The sequence below is a fragment of the Felis catus genome, chromosome A1, assembly GCF_018350175.1.
Source record: "Felis catus isolate Fca126 chromosome A1, F.catus_Fca126_mat1.0, whole genome shotgun sequence".
Classification (NCBI taxonomy): domain Eukaryota; kingdom Metazoa; phylum Chordata; class Mammalia; order Carnivora; family Felidae; genus Felis; species Felis catus.
In genome coordinates this window covers 131939589-131962116 of record NC_058368.1, presented here as the reverse complement: position 1 = coordinate 131962116, position 22528 = coordinate 131939589, and the positions used below count along the sequence as shown (strand labels likewise).

Genomic DNA, 22528 nt, shown 5'->3' with positions numbered 1-22528 from the left:
CTTAGGAAGAGGGTTAAGCAGTTGACTTGTGAGAATGGAAGTATAGAGAGGGAACGAGAGGAGAGGAATTGGAGATGGCAAGCATGTACATTCTTTCAAGGACTTTTTTTCCGCAAAGGGACAGAGTTACAGGGCAGTGGCTGGAGGGGACAGAAACTTTTTTCTTTTAATATAGAAAATGTTGCATGTTTTCATGCTGATGGTAAATGATCCAGTAAAGAGGGAAACTTAATGATGCAGGAAAGAAAGAACTGCTGGAGTGTTGTCTGCAGTAGGTGAAAGGTAGCAAAATCTGCACAAGTGGAGGAGTTGGCCTCAGAGTATGAGCAGCTCATCCGTAGTTACAGGAGGGCAGGCAAGCAAATAAATGGCCCAGATACAGATGAGTTGGTAGCTGTGGGTGAAAGAAGTTTTATTCTGGTTGCTTATAGTTAAGATATCCCGCTCTGCTTTGCCAGCGATTGGTCCAGGTCATATGTTCACTCTCAGGAGACCCACTTTTGGCCAGTGATATGCAAAGGGAAGTCTGGTGGGGGTTCTGGGAAAGATTTTCTTTCCTACAAAGAGAAAGGTCCAAAAAGAGAAAAGTCTTTGTCTCTACCTTTCCTTCTGCTTGGATGCTATTCAATGAAGACATAATGCTTAGAGCTGCTATAGACATCTTATGACAGTGAGGGGAAATCTCTAATGTATATGCCAATAACTTCGCAAATATGGGTAGAATGTAAGGTCCATTAAGGCAGAAGTCTTTTTTTTCCCCAACTTGAGTACACACTCACTAAGTATTTGTTGAATAAATGAACTATGGTCAAGATGGACCATGTTTTTCAGAAACTCACAGTGTGCTGACGTACTCCTGCAGATAAAGAGATAATTAAACTCCCATACTCTAAGTGGTAAGATGGGGGTAAGTACAGGGTGCTTAGAAGCTGAAGCAGGTTTAACTGACCCTGACTCTGAGATGCAATGGACTTCCCAGATTGTAAATATCAGCTTGCTACTGTTTGAATGCTCATTATAAAATGTTTTGTCTTGTATGAGTATTTTCTGATAATTTCTTGAATTCCTTTATAAAAATAAATATATTTCATATAATCCTTATACTTCTCCTTGGTGAGACACAAACAGGGCCATGATTGAGGGCAACATTTGTTTTATTCATTAACTCCTTTCCCCCTGCTCTTGTCTCCATCTTTTTTTGACCTAGGAGTACAATCATACTGATGAAATATTTTACCACAGCTATCACCAGTTTTTATTGAAAAGCATACAGGATGCCCTGTTTTAAACATTTAAGAGTTTCAATGTCTGCTTTTTTCTTTAGAAGAGTTATATTTCTATGCTCCATGCCAGCATTCTCTTTCCCTCTTTCATTTTAGCAGATACCATTATCTTTTTCTTCTGGAATCATTTTGTATACCTGAGTACAATGAGCTCCTTCACCATATGGCAGAAGATAAAGTATTTACAATTTTATTATAGGAGCACACATGTGGCATTATATGTAAAAGAATAAAATTAAAGCTGAAGTGTCCATAGCCTGGACTAAAACCATATTTCTGCTGCTGAGGGCAAGAAAAATTATTTAGTCTACACTAACAAGTAAGTAGCAGCAAAACAAATATTTGGTTGACTGGAAAGCCAATGTTTTCATTACTTGTTATAAGCATAAAAGCTAAAAACAGTCTGACCAAGCACATTCTGACCGCAAATAACACATGTATTCATCAATCTTTTGGTGTATATAAAACTGTGACTCCTAATATGAATTTACATGTAATAAAGGTATAACCACCTATGCCTTCCATGTATATTACGTACACATATGTATTTATATATAAAATATGTAATATGCTTTTATGCAAGCATGTACACAATATATATTCATATTGTTTCTTTATTTTAAAAAGGTCTGCTTCAGGGGTGCCTGGGTGGCTCAGTCAGTTAAGCATATGACCCTTGATTTCGACTCAGGTCATGATCTCATGGTTGCAATACCCAGTCCCGCATTGGGTTCTGTGCTGAGTGTGGAGTCTGCTTAAGATTCTTTTTCTCTCTTTCTCTGCTCCTCCCCTGCTCATGCACACCATCTCTCTCTCTCAAAAATAAATAAATAAATAAAAATAAAAAATTTTTTAAAAAACGGAAAAAAAATCTGGTGCAAAATTTTTTCTTTACTAGTATAATACCTCTTGCCCTTAAAAATGCTTTAATCTAACTGAACTAGGGCAAATAATTCTTTATTTTTTTTAAGTTTATTTATTTACTTGTTAAGAAAGAGAGACTGTAAGCAGGGAAGGGGCAGAGAGAGAAGGAGAGAGAATCCCAAGCAGGATTTGTGCTGTCAGTGCCAAACCCTACATGGAGCTTGATCTCATGAAGTGTGAGATCATGACCTGATCCAGGATGATGACCTGAGCTGAATCAAGACTCAGACACCTAACTGAATGAGCTACCCAGGCACCCCTAGGACAAATTCTGCAATTTGTATAGACCCCCAAAAGACCCTGAATAGCTAAAGCAATCTTGAAAAAGAAGAACAAATACTGGAGATATCACAATCCCAGATTTCAAGATAGATTACAAAACTGTAGGAATCAAAACAGTATGGTATTAGCACAAAAACAGACACATTGATCAATAGAACAGAATAGACAGCCCAGGAATAAATCCATGATTATACAGCCAATTAACTTGACAAAGGAAGCAAGAATATGCAATGGGAAAAAGACAGTCTTTTCACCAAATGGTGTTGGGAAAACATGACAGCTCCATGCAAAAGAATAAAACTGGGCCACTTCCTTACACCACACACAAAATCAGCTACAAATGGATTGAAGACTTAAATGTGAAACCTGAAACCATAAACATCCTAGAAGAGAACACAGGCAGTAATGTCTGTGACATTGGCCATAGCAACATTTTTCTAGATACATCTCCTGAAGCAAAGGAAACAAAAACAAAAATAAACTATCAAAATAAAAAGCCTCTTCTACACAGCAAAGGAAACAGTCAACAAGACTAAAAGGCAATCTACTGAGTGGGAGGAGATATTTGCAAATGATGTATCCAATAAAGGGTTTGGATCCAAAATATATAAAGAACATGTACAACTCAACACACACACACACACACACACACACACACACACAACCCAATTAAAAAACGGGCAGGAGATGTGAACAGACGTTTCTTCAGAGAAGACATACATGTAAAAAAAAGAACAGAACCTGGACGTATCACAATCCCAGATTTCAAGATAGATTACAAAGTCTTCTTTTGCTTACATGAAAAGATGTTCAACATCACTCATCATCAGGAAAATGCACATCAAAACCACAATGAGATATCGCCTCACACCTGTCAGGATGGCTACAATCAGAAACACAAGAAACAACAAGTGTTGGTGAAGATGTGGAGAAAAAGGAGCCCTTGTACACTGTTGGTGGGAATGCAAACTAGTACAGCCACTGTGGAAAATAGTATGAGGTTCCTCAAAAAATTAAAATAGAACTACCCTATAATCCAGTAATTCCACTACTGGGTATTTATCCAAAGAATATGAAAACACTATTTTGAAAAGATACAAGCACCCCTATGTTTATGGAAGTACTATTTTCAATAGTCAGATATGGAAGCAACCCAAGTATCTATTGATAGATGGATGGCTAAAAAACATGTTGTATATTTGCACAAAGGAATATTACTCAACCATAAAAAGGATGAAACCTTGCCATTTGTGACAACATGGATGGATTTATAGAGTATAATGCTAAGTGAAATAAGTCAAAGACTGATTTCATATGATTTCACTCATTTGTGGTTTAAGAAACAAAACAAATGAATGAAGAAGAGACAAACCAAAAGACTTTTAACTATAGAGAACAAACTAATGATTACCAGACATGAGGTGGGTGGGGTGTTGGGTGAAATAGGTGAAGGGGATTTAGAGTGCACTTATCATGATGAGCACTGAGTGATGTATAGAGTTATTGAAGCGCTATGTTGTACACCTGAAATGAATATAACACTGTATGTTAACTATACTGGAACTAAAACAACAACAAATGCTTTAATTTAGTAAGATATACTCACCATACTATCAATGAACTATTTGTCTACACATGTAAATAATGGCTTCGGTAATTGGCAAACGGTTATAATTTACTGAATGCTCACTATGCTAAGAAGTTTGTGATTGGTGACATACATATTATTTAATATCTTGTAACACATGTACTTATTTATTTATTGTTATTCCCATCTTACAGATAAGGAAACTGAGGCTCAGAGGTGACTTGCCCAAGATCGCTTATCCCCCAAATCAGAGTGAAATAATGAGGAAGGCCTCATCTATTTGAGGTAGGATTCTGTAAAATCATACTCCTGATTGTATAGCAGAGGGGCTAAAATGTCTCACAAATGTAGGATTTTTGCACTTAGCAATTTAATTGATAAAAATTTTCTGCAATAAATATCTGTTAATTTTTAAATAATGTATTTGCCTGAAGAAAAAGAAGCAGCAAAGGAACAAGGATTCTTGTTATTAGAGAACACAGCTACAAATATGGAAGGAGGGAAAGAGTAGAATGTACCCTGTGGTGTGGGACTGAAATTAGTCTATCAGTATTTCTTCCTGCTCTGTTGACTGCGAAAGCCTAGAAGCAATAGTAATGAGCACATGTGAGCACCCACATCTTGATTTTTAAATACTATTCTCCACTAAAAAAAAAAAAACAGAGCTCATTAGAAAAAAAGGGTGATTCCTGGGCAGGGGCAAGGGAAGTATAAGTATAGAACGTCTCGTTAAATCAGAAAATAAGGGAGTACTCAAATAATAATGGAAAAATATCAAAAGAACACAGGGACCAGTCTGAATAGGCTCCCACTCACCAAATAAAAGTAAAATAAAAATATTTATGTTGAGCACCAGGATAAATAATGATAAAAACAGATTACAACCCATGAAACAAAATTCCATGAATTTATACTGCTATATTTAAATAAATGGAGAAGAAAGGGAAGCTGTTTTTATAATGGAATGCAAACTATAAATAGAAAAAGAATGATGGAGTTAGAAAATCATCAGTGAGGGTACCTGGGTGGCTCAGTCGGTTATGTGTTGGACTTCAGCTCAGGTCATGAGCTTGTGGTTCCTGAGTTTGAGCCCCACATCAGGCTCTGTGCTGACAGCTTGGAGCCTGCAGCCTGCTCTGGATTCTGTGTCTCCGTCTCTGTCTGCCCCTCCCCTGTTCATCCTCTGTCTCTCTCTCTCTCAAAAATAAATAAACATGAAAAAAATAAGAAAAAAAAAACCCTTTACAATACTGTACTGTAAAAAAATCCATGTATAAATGTACCTGGTCAGTTCAGACCCCTGTTGTTCAAAGGTCAACATATATCCAATGAACAGCTCATATATAAGACCCCAAGTCAAGTCCTACAGATTAGCTAGAGCAGTAGTTTACTATCAGCTTTATTTGACAACTTGACAGAAATGCAAATTCTTCAGTTCTACTCCAGGCCTGTTTATGTTCTGATAGATACAGGGCTGTAACAGGGGATAAAAATGATTAACCATTTGAAAGCAAGACTATGGAGAACAAAGGTAGATGATTTTTTAAACTTAATTTGGTATGCAATAAGTAAGACACTATAGAAAGTTTGTGAGCAAATGAATAATACAGTAATTAAGATCACTTTAGTACCAGTGTATACAATGGATCACTTCTAGGAGATTCTAGAGGAAAAGACCAGTTTAAGTTTCTTATAATAGTGCCAAGAAAGATATATTAAAAACCTGAACTAGCCTATGTGACTGGAAGAAGGCAGAGAGAGATTCCCTAGTGGGTGAGTGCCTAAGAGTTGTCACTTGGTTGCAGGCACCTGGGTGGCTCAGTCGTTTGAGCATCTGACTCTTGATTTCGGCTCAGGCCATGATCTCAGGGTCATGGGATTGACGCCATGTTGGTCTACGCACTGGGCTTGGAGTCTGCTTAGGATTCTCTCTCTCTCCTTCTGCCCCTCTCCTTCTGCTCTCTCTCTCTCGCTCGCTCCCGCTCTCTAAAAAACCAAAACAGAACAAAAAAAGAATCGCCACTTGGCTGAATGTGACACAGGCACAGGGTAAGGAACCAAGGATGAGTACAAGGGAAGGAGTGAGGAAAAGACAAGAGCAATTAAAGGTTAATGAGATTTCAAGCCTGAATAGCTGATAGAACAGTCTGGATCCAGATGAATTCAAGGAAACTTCCTATAGCTGGGCCTTTTAAAGGCCAAGGATCCCAGCCTTATAATCCTATAAAAGCATGTTCTTCTAAACAGTGTCAAGTAAGGAAGCCGTGATTCGAGCCTTACGATTCTATAAAGCATGTTCCTGTAAACAGTGTCATGTAAGGAAGTGGTTTTCAGACTTGCAGATTTTAAAGATCTGTAAACATTCCAAACAAACTTTAATAGATGAGTTGCTTTTTGGTTTTACAAATTGGGAACTTTAAAAAAACACTTCTATTAGCTTTTGAGAGTACAACTTGGTAAAACCACTCTGGAATAAATGGCAAGATCTATGAGCCAAAGGTGTGCATACTCCACAGAATATGGTTTGTGTATAGTGTATTTGCTAAGAACATACATCAGTTGAAACAGGGCTCTGACACCAGGACTTTGGATAATTTACTTAACCACTAAGTTACTATAATTTAGTTTCTTTATCTGTAAAATGTGGGTAATAATAGTGTCTGTCTATTGTTTTGAGAATTAAATAAATACATATGAGACACGTAGTACACTTCTTGGTGCACAGCATTGACAAATGTTACCTGCTATTACAGTTAGGAAGATGATGACAACTCAGACCAGCAATTCCATTTCAAGACATATCCTAGAAGAAACTCTTGTTTATGTGCACAGGAGAAATGTACAGGGGTGCTTTCTCCAAAATGTTTAAAGTAGAAAATATATGGAGAAAACCTCAAAGTCCATGAGCAGGAGAAAAATAACCTGGCATAAGCATTTAGTGAATATATCATTTAAAATGAATAAACATATACTACATTTAAAAACATAGATACGCGTGGAAAGCATAATGTTAAGTAAAAAAACAAGGTGTGGCTGGACACATACCATTTGATACCACTTACATATCTGAGGTGGCATACTTAACAATATTATTACCTATAACAGGTCCATACAAACACAGTAAAAGGTTAAAAACATGCATAGGAAGGAAACACATTTACTTCTGGGTAGTGGTACTTCTGTGGGGGACAGAAATGAAACTGGAGAGTATATAAAGTGGACTTAACAAGATCTATGGTTTATAGTTTTAAAAAATCTAAAGCAAATACAAAAAAAAATATGATTAGTTGGGTAAAAACCTGGCTAAATCCCTCTACTTTTATGTGTGTTTAAAATACTGCATAAGGTAAAGGAAAAAGAAAAAGAAAAAATGTGAATTTGAATGTTTTTAAAAATCACATTTTAATATTTTTATTTTTTACTCTGAAATTATTTGAAATTTATAGAAGTTAAGGAGAAATATGAAAACTCATATTTTTTTCTGCAAGATCACCAATTTGTAACATTTTGCCACAGGTTTTTCTCCCTTTGCACATATAAATATATATTTTTTCAACTTGAAAATAGTTTGCCATATATCATGGCCCTTTACTCCTTAATATTTCAGTTTGTAATTCATAAGAACAAGGATAGTCTCTTAACTATAGCATGATTACCAAATCCAAAAATATAATATTGATGCAATACTTTAATGTACCACCCATATTCCAGTTTGGTCAAGTGCCCAATAATGTCCATTTTAGCATTATTTTTCCCTTTGTTCCAGGATTCAGTACAAGATTATGTACTGCATTTAGTTTTGATGTCTTTTTAGTCTCCTTAGCCTTTCTTTGAATTTTATAACATGGACATTTTTCAAGAACACCGGCCTGTTGTTTTTCGAAAAAAACACTTTGGGTTTGTCTGATGATCCCTTACGATTAGATTCAGGTTATGCATTCCTAGCTAGAACACCAGAGAACATTGCCTGATTTTGTATTCTTCTCAGGGTATCGTTAGGAGATATGTGGTGCCTTCACTGCAGATGTTAATTCTGATCAGGCAGTCAAAGTGTTACCTGGTTTGTCGTATATATATTTTACATTGCACCTAACAAGCAAGCAGGCGGCTTTAAGATCATGCAAATGATACTGCTCTTCATCAAACAATCCCCCCAGATTTAGTATCTATTGATGACTTTTGGCCAAATCAATCTTTATTATGAGAATCGTAACTTTCCAACTCTACCACACCTTTCACATTTACTAGTTAGCGTCTTCTATAAAGAGGAGACTTCCCTTTTCTTCTAAGTATTCATTCATTCATTTATAGCATTATGAATTCACAGATTCCTATTCTTTTTCTCATTGGTTTAAATTCCATTATTTTCCTCAGTTATTTTAGACCTTTTTATTGAGATAAAATTCATATAAGATAATTCACCATGTTAAGTTGTATTTTTGGTGGTTTTTAGTATTAGCACAGTGTTGTATAACCATCACCATGATATAATTCATAACATTTTCAGTGCTCCTAAAGGAAACCCTGTATCTTGTTAGCAGAAACACTGTTAGCAGTCAGAATTCTCACCTCCCAGCAGCCCCTGCCAACCACCAATCTGTTTCTATGGATTTGCCTATTCTGGACATCCCATGTAAATGGAATTATACAATGTGTGGCTTTCTGTGTCTGGCTTTTTTCACTTAAGCATAGTATTTTCAACGTTCATCCATGTTGTAGCATGAATCAAAACTTCATTCCTTTTTATGGCTGGATTATATTTCATTATATGGATATACCACATTTTGTTAGGTTGTTGCTTTGCGTTGTTTCTACCTTTTGGCCATTATTAATAATGCTGCTGTGAATCTTTGTGTACAAGTTTTTGTTTGAACACCTTTTTAAAAATTCTGTTAGGTATATACCTAGAAATTTCTGGGTCATATGGTAATTCAATGTTTAACTTTTTGAGAATTTTTTCCAAAGTGGTACCCTTTTATAATCCCATCAGTAATGTATGAGGATTCCAGTTTCTCCACATCTTTGCCAACATTTGTTAATTTGTTTTGTTCTTTTATGTTATAGCTGTTATAATGGGTGTGAAGTAGTATGTCATTGTGGCTTTATTGTTTTTACTATTTTTTTAAATTTTATTTTGGAGAGAGAGAGAGCATGAGTGGTAGAGTGGGGCAGAGGGAGAGAGAGACAATTTCAAGCAGAATCAATGCTCAGCATGAAGCCCGATGCGGGGATCAATCCCATAACCCTGGGATCATGACCTGAGCCAAAATCAAGAGTCGAACACCCAAGTGACTAAGCCACCCAGGTACTCTCACTGTGGCTTTGATTTGCATTTTCCTATAGCTAAGGATGTTGAGCATTTTTTATATGCTTGTTGGCCATTTGTAATTTTTCTTTGGGTAACTGTCTATTCAAATGCTTTGCCTATTTTTAAATTGGGTTCTTTATCTTTGTATTTTTAAGTTATATGTCCTCAACTATTTTGAAGTACAAATTATCCCAGATTTGACTTGGAAGTCAGGGGAAAGACCTTTCAAGATGCCTACTATGACCTGTTGACATGCTACCATCATTTTTTAGAGTACTTTCTACTTTCTTGCATAACAGGTGTTCCAGTCTTGGGAATAGCCATTTCTTCAAAGAGCCCTGGTTCCTTTCAGTGGGAAATGGTATCAGAAATCAATATGCTAGGTGTGCTCTTTGTTACTGATTTTTTTTTTTTAGGCCTTTTTAACAGCCAGACGTAGGAAGTACGTACACACACACACACACACACACGTATAAGGTATCAGCCCATACAAATCACATCTATCCCCTGAAAATAGTTGTCTTCCCTCATTCCCTATTTTCATGTCCTTTCTTCTATAAGAATAATAACATATGTATTGCTCCTACAACATCAGCATATGTATTCATTTACTAAATTTTGTCATATACATCAAAGAGTATTTTTATTAGTATGTTCATAGCCCTCCAAAAAGAAAACTTACTAAGAAGAGTTTAAGGTTTTTTTTTTTTTTTTTTTAGAGAGACAGAGAGTGCATGTGTGTGAGCGGGGAATGGGCAGAAGGGGGGAGAGACACAGAGAGAGAGAAAACCTTAAGCAGACTCCATGCCCAATGCAGAGCCTGATGCAGGGCTTGATCTCACAACCATGAGATTATGACCTGAGCTGAAATCAAGCGTGGGACACTTAACCAACCGAGCCACCCAGTGCCTCCGTGCTTTTTAGTTTTTAAATAGAGCGAGAGAGAGCATCAATTTTGTTTACTGTTCTTCCCCCCTACTCAAGACAAATATAATACAGTCAAAATATCATGTTCAAAGTTTGAATTAATTTTCTCTGCTCCTCATCAGTGTAATGTTACTCATTAGAAATATAATTGTTTATTTGTTTCTGTTTATACTCAGTTTTAGTTTCTTTTTCTGCCCCATGTTGACTGATTTAATTTTTAACATGTATAGAACACAAATACATTTCCTAAAGTCAAAAGTGCATCAAAAGATAAACTCAGAGGTGTCTCTGCCTTCCCCTCTTCTAACAATTCTCACTCTTATAAATAAAGAATTCTCATTGTTGTTTTTTTTTTTTTTGGCTTACTGTTCATATATTTATTTTTGTAAGAGTGTATCTGTGCATGTGTGTGTATATTTTATCTTAATTTTTCTCACACAAAAGTCTATATATATCATAAATACCATTTACATAGCATTGCACTTAGTTTTTTTACATACTTTTCAAAGAATAAAAAAAAAATGAAGATCCTAAAAAGGCATTTTTCAGGGCATCACTAGGAAGGAAGTGGTAAATTATGACTTTTCTCTGCCTTTATTTGAAAAAATCTGCTAATAATTTCCTTTCCAGTGCTAGCCTCCCTGGAGATTGCTAATAGGGAAAAAACTCCAACTTTCTGACAGTGGATAAAAAAGCAATATTATCATTACCTAATATTATTTTGTATATCTGGACTTTTAAATGTTTATTTTTGCTATTGAAGAGTAAAAGGTGTATTTTAGAAACACAACTGGGATCCCTATGTTGTAAGCCTGAAGAGGCAATGGTGGTTAAGTAGAATGAAGTTCCTTAGGGCAGTGTGAGGACTGAGAAAGGGCAGTGAGTATGGGTGACTGCTGATTTTTGAAAGAACAGGATTTGTACACTTGTGAAGTTGGGTATCTAGATCCCAAGAAATAATAGTTGTCAACAAGGACAGGTGGGGGCTTCAGACTACTCTCTTCAGAAACAGGTTAACAGTGAAAGGCAGCGTTTGGAAAGGGAGCACACAGAAGAAACAAGGTTAAAACATTATCTTTAAGGTCAGGGAAGAAATGAAAAATTGAAAGAGAAGGGAAAAAAAAATCAGTGGATATGGAGACTTCTGCGAAAGGCTAAGGAGAAGAAAAGGCTTCTGAAGACTGTCGGGAGGGGCAGGGAGATGGACAGCCTTGAAAAGAACTGGGGTCGCTTTGTGCTGCGAGAAAAGGCAGGCCAGAGAAATGTGTGGGGAAACAGAAATTCTGAGGTGGAGAGAAGCTCATATTAGATGGTCTTTTCAAAAGAGTAAAGATGAGGTAATCTGTGCAAGGTTGGGGAGAGAAGCAGGGTTGGCACTGGAGATGTGAAGAGTGTGGAAAATGCTTGGCACAGAGAGGCCATGTGGAGAACGCAGTACAGAATGAACAATATAAACACGACAATCTCTGTATTGGAATTTCTTCAGCTTTGAGAAATGATGTAACTGTTCGGAAACTCTTGCCATCCTTCTATTATTGAACTAAAAATTTTAAGCTATCCCATAAAATCACAAACAATATATCAGTTCAACTCAGAGTTGAATTTTTAAAAATACAGCACTTGCTAAATCTGAATTAGAAATAGGCATATTTGTGATTATATGCACATATTTTATGTGCATGTTATTTTAAACTAGTAATAATATTAAATATCTAAAGAATTCTATTCGCCTTTATAAATACATAACCAAATGAGCTAACTTAAAGTTTAATGTTCAACAAAGATTGCTATTACATAGTAAAACTCAACATGTTTTGAGAACAGTTCTTAGGAATGTCTCTTGATATTTAGAGGAAGTCAAAGGAAGCTGACTGTTCATAACATAAAATGGCTAATGCAAGCTCAGAGAGAGATTAAAAAGTAACAATTTTAAAGAAGCTGAAAAGGCATTCTCTGGGATAGCAATGGGAAGGAAGCAGTATAATATATTCTTTCCCTTCCTTTACTCAAAGTCTGCCCTCAAGTAATTTCCTTTGCAACACTAATCTTGAAACACCGCGCTATTAAAAGCAAACAACCTTTCTGTCAACTTAAAACTGGTAGAATTGGCATTACCTCACATAATATTGTATATTTACTTCTTTACTGCCAGTCTCTACCCACCCCATTCCCAACTCTCAACAGGAGTGTAAGGCCCATGAGAACAGACACTTCATCAGTTCGTTCTGTTTTATCCTCACTGTCTTGAATAATGCTTAGAATGTAGTGGCACTCAATAAATAAATATGGATTAGTGAACAGGAAAACAAATATAGAATCCTAATGCTTATAAGGAAAAAGCAAGCCTGGGAAAAATAGGTTTTTATGTCATTGTGGAATCAGCATTGTGGATTACTGATTATACATTGGTTTTACATTGTTAAATGTCTAAAATATACTAGAATCAAGAGTATAAAATTCCTTGTTAAGGTAAGGTTAAAATTTTGTCTTAAGTAAAATTGTATTTAATTCAAGGAGATACATATTTATTGTGAGCCTTAAGAATTTATGATATAGACTGACATAGAGGATTAATATAAGGAAGAATATGGTGAGTAGCATGAGAAATTCACCAAGATATCCAGGGAAATGCATTTTCAAATGTATCTGAGGCTTGTATCTAGAAATGTAGATTGGGGAATCATCTGTCAAAGGAATCAATAACCCAATAACCTATTTTAAACATAGCCTAAGGAAGTTTGGAAAAGGTTTATAGGAGGTAGTGGGGTTTTTTTAGTTTTGTTTTTTTTTTTTAATGTTTATTTATTTTTGAGAGAGAGGGAGAGATAGAGCGTGAACAGGGGAGGAGCAGAGAGATAGGGAGACAGAATCAGAAGCAGGCTCCAGGCTCTGAGCTGTTTGCACAGAGCCTGACATTGGGCTCGAACTCACAAGCTCGAATTCATGACCTGAGCCGAAGTAGGATGCTTAACTCACTGAACCACCCAGGTGCCCCTATAGGAGGTATAGTGTTTGATATAGGACATAAAAGATAAAAATACCATAGACTAAAGTGGTAGAAGGTGTTCAGGTCAATGGCATTGCATAAATAACATGACACAGACCAGAAAGAGTGGGGGTGTATCATGAAGGCAGTTTGGGGAGAATAAAGACTCTATCTGAGGAAATAATGGAAGAAAGGACTTAACATCTCTATTACGGCAGATCTTGAGGATTCTGTATATAGTTTGCTGGAGAACAGGATGGGCACAGGTCAAGGGTTTCTGCTTACTTTAAGATGATCCTCTGGACAATCATATGAGGTTGGTATTACCATTGTGGTGGACACGTTTCTCCCTGCACTCCTGCGTCCATGTGACTCTAGTGGTGCCAACTCTATCTCTGGCTTGAGAAATGGCATGTGACTACTCAGGACTGGCCAGTTAGAGCCTTTAATTCCATAGCTACAGTAATTGTTGCAGGGATGGGTACATGACAGCATCAGTGACAATGAGATAGATTTTTGTCAAATGGAAGTATCCTTGTCCACTGGATTAGAATGTGGAAAGATGTGAGGAGTAGCTATTATGACTATTCAACCCCATGGGGAAAGCCTGAATGGCACAAACAGGGATGTGTGTGTGGGCATGGGGGTAAAGGCAGAATCAAGAAATGGAGATATAAAGAGAAAATCTAGGTCCACTTGACATTATTTTAGCCTCTGATAATGCTGTGCCTGGAATCAGTTCTACCTATAGCCCTGAAGGAAATTTTTCAGTAGAAACCTGATTAACTATTTGAAACCATAAGACTCCTAACTTCATTTTACAAATGAAGAAACTGTAGGATAGAGAAAGTAAGTAATTTGTCTAAGATCACATAGGTTTTAAATAACAGATTTATAGGGGCACCTGGGTGGCTCAGTTGGTTAAGCACCCAACTTCAGCTCAAGTCATAATCTCAAGGTTTGCGCATTCGAGCCCCACGTCGGGCTCTATGCTGACAGCTCGAAGCCTGGAGCCTGCTTTGGATTCTGTGTCTCCCTCTCTCCCTGCCCCTCCCCGGCTTGCTCATGCTCTCTCTCTTTCATTCTCAGAAATGAATAAACAAAAAATAACAGATTTATACCTCTAACTCATATCTGATGGCTCCAGGCCCATGCTCCTAACTACAGGTTCTTTATTTTTTATGTTTTCATACATATATGTGTATATGTATCTAAGAATGACAGAGATGGAGAGCTTGACTTTGGTTGGTTTATTTTGGTCTATGAAAATAATAATTACTACTCACTGAGCACTAGGCTAAGTACTTTACATAAAATTTGTATAGATGTCAATCATTACTAGCTTGTCTATACCCGCTTCTACTGGATTCTTTCTTTTTCACAACTGCGGTTCCCTCTCTTAGCCTGAGAAGCTGGGGTTAGGGGGGGCATATAAGGAGATATACTATGACTTGTGTAGCGAATCAAAATATGAGATGGGCCAGTCAGATTCCGTTTTTACAAATACGGTGAGACTGAACCAGTTGGTGATAGGCAAAGGGATATGCATGTTCATAGTTGGGGTGGTCATTTGAGACCATGTGCAACACAGACTTCTAATTATTCTTTTATACAGACTTCTTTTATTCTCTAATGGAGAATAAAAATAGAAGACTGTGCACAGAAAGAAGAGTACAGGACAGACTTAGAAAAAGAAGAAGAGAAACAAAGGGAAAAGCAGATTACATAGCTTTGGAAGGAGAACAGCCTTAGTTTCTGATCACATGCTGTATTGCTACTCATTGGTTGTTGTCTTTGAGTATTCATGAGACTCCACTGTGTATAAGAATCCCCCTTAAAGCAGCTTGAATAATTCTTGCATAATGAAACCAGTAAAGTACAAACTGGAACAATACATCATCGTAGTGAATTATCACAGTGAATTAACCCAGTAGGTAATTATTTTCAAGATAAAGAAGCTGAGATTTAGAGAGTTCAAGTAAATTTCCTGAGGGAAACAACCAATATAAAACAAAGGTAGGATTAAAACCCAGGTCTTTGTGTTTTAACTTCACAAGTGTAGGGCTAACTGGCATTAGGAAACACCGGAGACAAGGAAAAACAAAAGGAATTAACTTCAGTATTTTAGGAACAGGTAGTAAGAGACACACCTAGAGCAATGGATGAAGTAATGGAAATGATTTGTACCTATAAACAGAGGGATGTTTTATGGAGGTAGGGCTGAGGGGTAAGTAAAGAAGTAGAAACCAAAGGTGATACGAAATCTTTTTAACTTGGCTTATTGGAAAAACAGAGGTGCCATTAACAGTACTAGTAGGGAAATTAGGTCAGGGGCTTATTTTTGTGGGGAAGAAAATACACTTAATTTTGGTCACTATTAGTTTTAAGTAAACATGTTTAAAAAGGGAATTGAAAATGTGGGCCTGGAGCTCAAAAAGAGGGATTCAGGAATTATTTTAAATAAGTGACTTCATTGAAGTCTTTATAAAACTCAGTAAATCATAATGTATTCAAGAAAAAAATTCAGTATTGTACAAGTACAAAACTTAAAAGATAAAGACTGTATTTAATCCTCAAAGAGATCACTTTAGATTTCTAATTTACTCTGGCAGTATTTATGGTGACAAATTTATTGGACCCAAATAACAAAATGAAGCAACAGAATCTGGTTATTTAATGCTATAGAGTCAGCAGTGTGCATGTACACATACACACGCACACACAAACACATATGTATGCACATGCACACAGACACAGACATACTCAAGCATTTATATCTTTAAAGGATATAATGTTTTAAATTGTACAGCAAAAATATATAGATATAACATAAAAAATGACTTGTTTTTATGCCTTGCATTTCTCCATGGAACTTAAAATCCTTTAACAGACATTATCTCATTGTTTTAAGAACTGTTATGAAACAATCTGACATTTATATAACACCATTCATACTCAATAATCCCAAAGGACTTTACAAACCCTGGAAGAATGACTCTGCTCATGTTCACCATGCAACCACTGAGGGATGGAGGTGGGATGGGTGGGTAGAGAAGTGCATAGGACTGTGCTAGCCATTCTGTGGAACATCGCAGTAACATGATACAACTAAAACCATAAAGAGACAAGCGGAAAAGATCCAAGGTAAGACATTGCATTACACGTGTTAAATTTGAGAGCAGTATTAATACCAAGTGGTATCTCTTTCATTTTTGTATCTTATGAGAGTGATATATAGATATCTTCAAGGTAAAAAAAAACAAACAATGGAGTATCATCTGCTAAGTCAAGAACTCCATTTCTTTTTTCTTAACAGATTTTATTTACTTATTTATTTTTAAGTAATCTCTACACCCAACGTGGCGCTTGACCTTACAACCCTGAGATCAAGAGTCATATGCTTCACCGACTGAGCCAGCCAGGCAGCCCCAAGAACTCCATTTTCTATAGGGCTTTTTTTTGTGTGGGTAGTGGTCTGTTTTCCAACTGTCAAGCACATCCAGGCCAGGATACTAAATTGTTAGTGATTTAAAATGTTTTGAGGGAGCTGTATTTTTTAAAAGAAGATTTCTCCTCCCCTCTTTGCTTTCCTTTTTGAACTGAGACTAGGATGCTAGAAAACAAACACTCAACTGGAAAAGCATAAAAATGGTTTTTTGTTTTGAATTTATCAGGCATATTAGGATTCTCCAGAAGAAGAGGACCAACAGGATGCATATATATATATGTAGAAAGAGATTTATTGTAGGGAATTGGCTCACAAGATTATGAATTCTAAGAAGTCCTGGATCTGCAGTTGGTAAGCTAGAGATCCAATTTGAGTCTGAAGGTCTAAGAACCAGCAGAAGTGAGGGTTTAAATTTTAGTCTGAAAGCCAGAGGTTTGAAACCCAAGATGAGCTGATGTTTCAGTTTGATTCTGGAGGCAGGAAAAGACTGGCTCAAGGCAATCAGGCAGGAGGAGTTCTCTATTACCTTCTCAAGAAGGTCAGCCTTTTTATTCTATTTAAACCTTGAACTATTTGGATGAGAACCATCTATACTAGGGAGGGCAATCTACTTTACTCAGTCTACTGATTCAACTGTGAGTCTCATCCAGAAACACCTTCAGAGACACACCCAAAATAATGTTTGACCAGATATCTGGGCACCCTGTGGCCCAGTAAAACTGACACAAAAAATTAACTATCAGTTCAAATTAAGGGCTTCTGTTCTTCCATGACAAAACTAACAGAATTCAGTTTTCTGAAGCATTTGAGGTCAATGTGATAAATCATTTAAAGAACTTATTGCCAGATACCCTACTTGGACAAGGAAATATGCCAACTAATGACTAAAGGTTATTGTAGTACCCCAGTGTTGTTTCCTTTAGTCACATTATACATCAAGGGGACTATAGAAGATGAGTAGCACTTTGATTGGGCAAATGGGTAGAAGAAGAGGGAATTCAGGGAAAAAGCTGGACATCACAAAATACTGCAAAACCAACCTCTCAGGACCAAGCCATATGGTTGAGGGAATAGAGCCAGCTTTCCAGAGGAATGAGAACAATAAGCCTCAGAACTATACTGAGGCTTTGACTATAACTTTAGCCAGCTCATTGTAATACGGGGAGAACATCCTTATTAACTCTCCAAAAATACCCCTTGAGATCCTAGACCTGAAGATCATCTTTCAACACAGAGCTTTGGGTCAGTACAAAGTGATGCTGTTGCCACCAAAGTTACCATATATTTTAGATAATATACATTTTACATACTTAAACCTTACAATAAACAAATGAATATACCCAAGGAAACTGAGGCTAGGAGAGGCCAAGTACTGTAGATATGTTTTTGTTTGCCTCTAGTGTGTTTTTGGTCCCTTCTTCTAATAGATCCTGCCCCTGTTGACACAGTAACACATTATCAATCAGTCAGTGTCTGTCTCCTAGGAGCTGGGTGCTCTAGAAAGAACGTAGGGTGAGTTGTTTGATGATCGATCCTGGAAAAAGTCCAGGAGCTCCTACATCCAAGGTCCCTGGTCTTCTCACTCATCTTGAAGCTTGGCCATTCAGCTATGTTCCATTTTGTGTGCTATCTCAATATCCCATCCTTTGGCTTAAATTTTAGTTGATAGTGATCAAGACCCTTCAGAAATACACAGCTATGTTATATAGTTTATCCAAGAGCAGATAGGTATCAGTGGAAGAGATAAGACTCAAACCTAGATCTGTCTGACTTCAAAGGCTATATATACTTTTAACCATGACACCTTACTGGTTTTCAAAAATTGAGATCCTCTAATGTTATCTGCCACCAAAAGGAATTATAGCAGTCTTCTGATTTTATATCTTGGCTTCTTTAGTAAATTTTTTGAAAAGAGTTAAGCTAACATGGAAAATCTTGTAAAATTACTCTATAAAATACAATTTCATTGCTGAAAGGGAAAATCTTTAGCAGGCAGATCTGAGTTGGGTTGTTAGAATATTGTATAGAAGGGGCAACCAAAGGTATAAGAAAATGGTCCTTGAGCTGTGCGTTTTCTCAATCAGTGAGAAGAAGTGAGAATAAAACCTACAAGAACATTCCAGAAAAGCAGGCAAAAAGTAAAAAGTGCATAGACTTTCTGCTGGAGGTTGATAAAATGGAAAGACCCAAATGTTCAAAGTCTTCTAACTCCACAATTGTGTGAAATGGGCAAAACTAATCTCTCAGAGCCTCAGTTTTCTCATCTATAAAATGGGGACAGTAATGCCTACCTATGTAGAATCACTGTGTGAAGTTATATTATCTGTCTACCTATCTATCATCTATCAAAGTCTATGCCCAACAAGGGGCTTGAACTTATTACTCTGAGATTGAGAGTTGCATGGTCTACCAACTGAGCCAGCCAGATGCCCCCTGAAGTTAAATAATATAAATAAATCTTGTAGTGTAGAGGCTGGCACATGTATTTTTGAAATGGTAGTTGCTATTATTGTTGTCGCAGTCATTAAACTGAGTCAGGTGATGATGGTTAGTAGGCTGACAGGAGAAAGCTGTTAAGAAGAGTTTGGAAATAACACATAGTTGGAAACCAAAAGGATAAAAGTATCTAGTGGACAGGAGTTTTTAATTCTTTATTAGGACCTCTTGCCTTTGTGTGTGTGTATGTGTTTTATAATGTTTATTTATTTTTGAGAGAGATAGAGACAGAATGCGAGTGGGTTAGGGGCAGAGAGAGACACACACACAGAATCCAAAGCAGGCTCCAGGCTCCGAGCTGTCAGCACAGAGCCTGACGTGGGGCTCGAACTCACCAGCTGTGAGATCATGACCTGAGCTGAAATCGGACGCTCAACCTACTGAGCCACCCAGGCGCCCCGTGTGTGTGTTTTTAATATTGCATTTATTGTAAAATGTAATGCAAATACTAAAAAGTGCACAGATTTCAAATGTAGAGCTCAATGATGTATCACAAAATAAACAGCCAAGTCAGGAAATCAAACCCTGCTGGCCCTGTAGAAGTACCCCTGCTGCCCATCCCAGCTACTATCTAACCCTTCCTTCTGGGACAAAAGCAACCACCAAAATGTCCTTTGTGATAATCACATCCTTTCTTTTCTTTACCAAATACTACTTAAGTCTGCATGTTTTTTTTCATTTTATGTAAATGAATTAATATATATTTCTTTTGTGTGTAGTTATCGGTAATTAATTTTCATTGGTATATAGTGTTATATGAATATATTTACATTTTTGAATCATTCCACTGTTGATGGGTATTTGTGCTGTGTTTGTTTGTTTTGGCTGTTAGAGATAATGCTACCATGAACAACATTCTTGTACACTGCATACATTTCTGATGACTAGGTACCAAAGAATTAGTAGAATCAGTGGGTCTCAGAGTATATGTATTTTTAACTTTAGCAAAAAACGCCTATGGTTTTCTAAAGTGGTTATATCAACTTACATTCTCAACACCAAAGGATCAGAGTCCCAATGTTCCACATTCTTAGTAACAATAGATATTGTCATTCTTCTGGAGAGTGCGTGTAATATTGGCTTCAATTTACATTTTCCTGAACATACATGAGGTTGAGCACATTTTTCTTAGGATTATTGGGCATTGGATATTTTCCTTTGTTAAGTGGCTATTGAAGTCTTTTGCTCATTTTTCTTTGAGTTATTTATCTTTCTCCTTGATTAATAACAGTTCCTTAGATCTTCTGGCTATCTTGTAAATATCTTTTCCCATTCCATGGCTTGCCTTTTCACTTACTTCAGGGTGTCTTTAATGAACAGAACATTTTTAATTTTAACATAGTAACATTTAGCAAACATTTGCTTTACAATTCGTTCTTTTTGTGTCCCAATCCTTAAATATCTACAGAAAGGTCATAAGGACATTCTCCTAAATTATATTCTAGAAGTTTTATTTTTATGCTTTTCCCATTTAGATTTATAGTCTATCTGGAATTGATTTTATGTATGGTGTAAGGGTTCAAGTATTTTTCTATCCTTAAATTAATAATCTAGTAGTTCAAGCACCATCACTAAAAAGACTCTCCTTTCCTCACTGCTTTGCAGGACCAACTTTCCAGGCTTCACATATCTGTCACTCATCGTACCAACCCTACACGATCTTAATTATGTAAATGTATAAGATATCAGATGACATATGCTTGTCACCATCTTGATCTCCCTTATGACTCTCTTAGCCACTTGGATTTCCCTATACATTTTAGAATCAGCTTATCAGGTTCCACAGAACCTGTTGGATTTTGATTAAAACTGCACTGAAACTATAGAACCATTTGGAGAAAGTCAGTATCTTTACACTTCCTTTTTTTCTAAATGTTTTTACCTCTGATTCTTTATTATTATACCAGCTAAGTTTTCCAGTAAATCTTCATGACTATAATGATGTTGAATAAAAGAAATTATAATGTGCATTTTATCATCATACCATTCTGCATATTTGCGATAGGTTGTTTTAGGTATGCTTTTAACAGCAGTCCTATTTCTAGTGTGCTAGAACTTTTTGCTAAAATCATGAACACTTGTTGAATTTTATTAAATGCTCTTTCTCCTTCTATCAAAATGATAAAATGTTTTTCCCTTGATTCTATTAATGTGGTAAGTTACATCGGTTGATTTTTAATCTTAAACCAAATTTACATGCCTGGAATATATCCAATTTTATAAGAATGTATAATGCACTGAAAATATTGCTTCATTTGATAAACTAGTATTTAGCTTAGAATTTATGGGGTTTGGCCTATAATTATCTTTTCTTGAAATGTCTTTACCAGGTTTTCTTATACAGTCTTCATAAATAGAATAGTAAAGCATTCTGTTTTTATTGTCTGGTAGAGTTTCTGTGAGATTGGTGTTATTTGTGAATCTTAAACTATGGACTTGATTTCTCTAAGTTAGAAGTAACATTCTACTTCTAACTAAGAATCCTACCTCTTCTTAGGTTAGTCTTAGTAAGGTGCAATATTTATTAGTAGCATAAGTTTGTTTGTATTGTCTTTTAGTGTTCATGGGATCTGTAATTATGTTTTTTTTTAAATTGTTATTGATTATTTACACCTTTTTTTCCCTATCCAAGTTAATGAAGAGTTTAGCAATGTGATTAATCTTTTAAAAGAATGTGTTTGTCTTTGTCATCGCTATACTTACATGCATGTTTTATACTGCACTAATTTCTGCTTTTATTTTTTATTATTTATTTCTTCTTTCTTTGGGTTTAATTTGCTTTTCTCTTTTCTAATTTCTTAAGAGGGGTAGTCACTCAGTTTTATCCTTGACTTTTTGAACAAAGTAAGTATATTTATTTTATTTTTTTTTTTTAAATTTTTTTTTCAGCGTTTTTATTTATTTTTGGGACAGAGAGAGACAGAGCATGAACAGGGGAGGGGCAGAGAGAGAGGGAGACACAGAATCGGAAACAGGCTCCAGGCTCCGAGCCATCAGCCCAGAGGCTGACGAGGGCTCGAACTCACGGACCGCGAGATCGTGACCTGGCTGAAGTTGGACGCTTAACCGACTGCGCCACCCAGGCGCCCCAGTATATTTATTTTAAAGAGTATTTCTGATAATTTCAATTTCTAGAGTCCCTTCATAATTATTTCTATTGGTTGTTTCTGCCATTTCCCCCATTCTTCACTGGCTGTTAGCCCTGACATTCCTCCTTCACTTTCTTATTAGTTCTCCAATGTGTTAAAAAAAATTTTTTTTAAGATTTTAAATATTTGTCTAGCTT

The 22528-nt window shown here is 36.3% G+C and overlaps 1 protein-coding gene across 4 annotated transcripts in view; it reads right to left on the bottom strand.

The window, feature by feature from the left end:
* The window catches only part of CWC27 (CWC27 spliceosome associated cyclophilin), a 192830-nt gene that overhangs the window by 57456 nt on the left and 112846 nt on the right, over positions 1-22528 (bottom strand). For 2 of the 4 annotated variants that reach the window (XR_006600512.1, XR_006600513.1), the window contains one exon: positions 16281-16406. The exons of the other annotated variants lie outside the window; for them this stretch is intronic. The gene's annotated coding sequence lies outside the window, so the exon portion shown is untranslated. The remainder of the gene's footprint in view (positions 1-16280; positions 16407-22528) is intronic. 4 annotated transcript variants of the gene reach the window in all.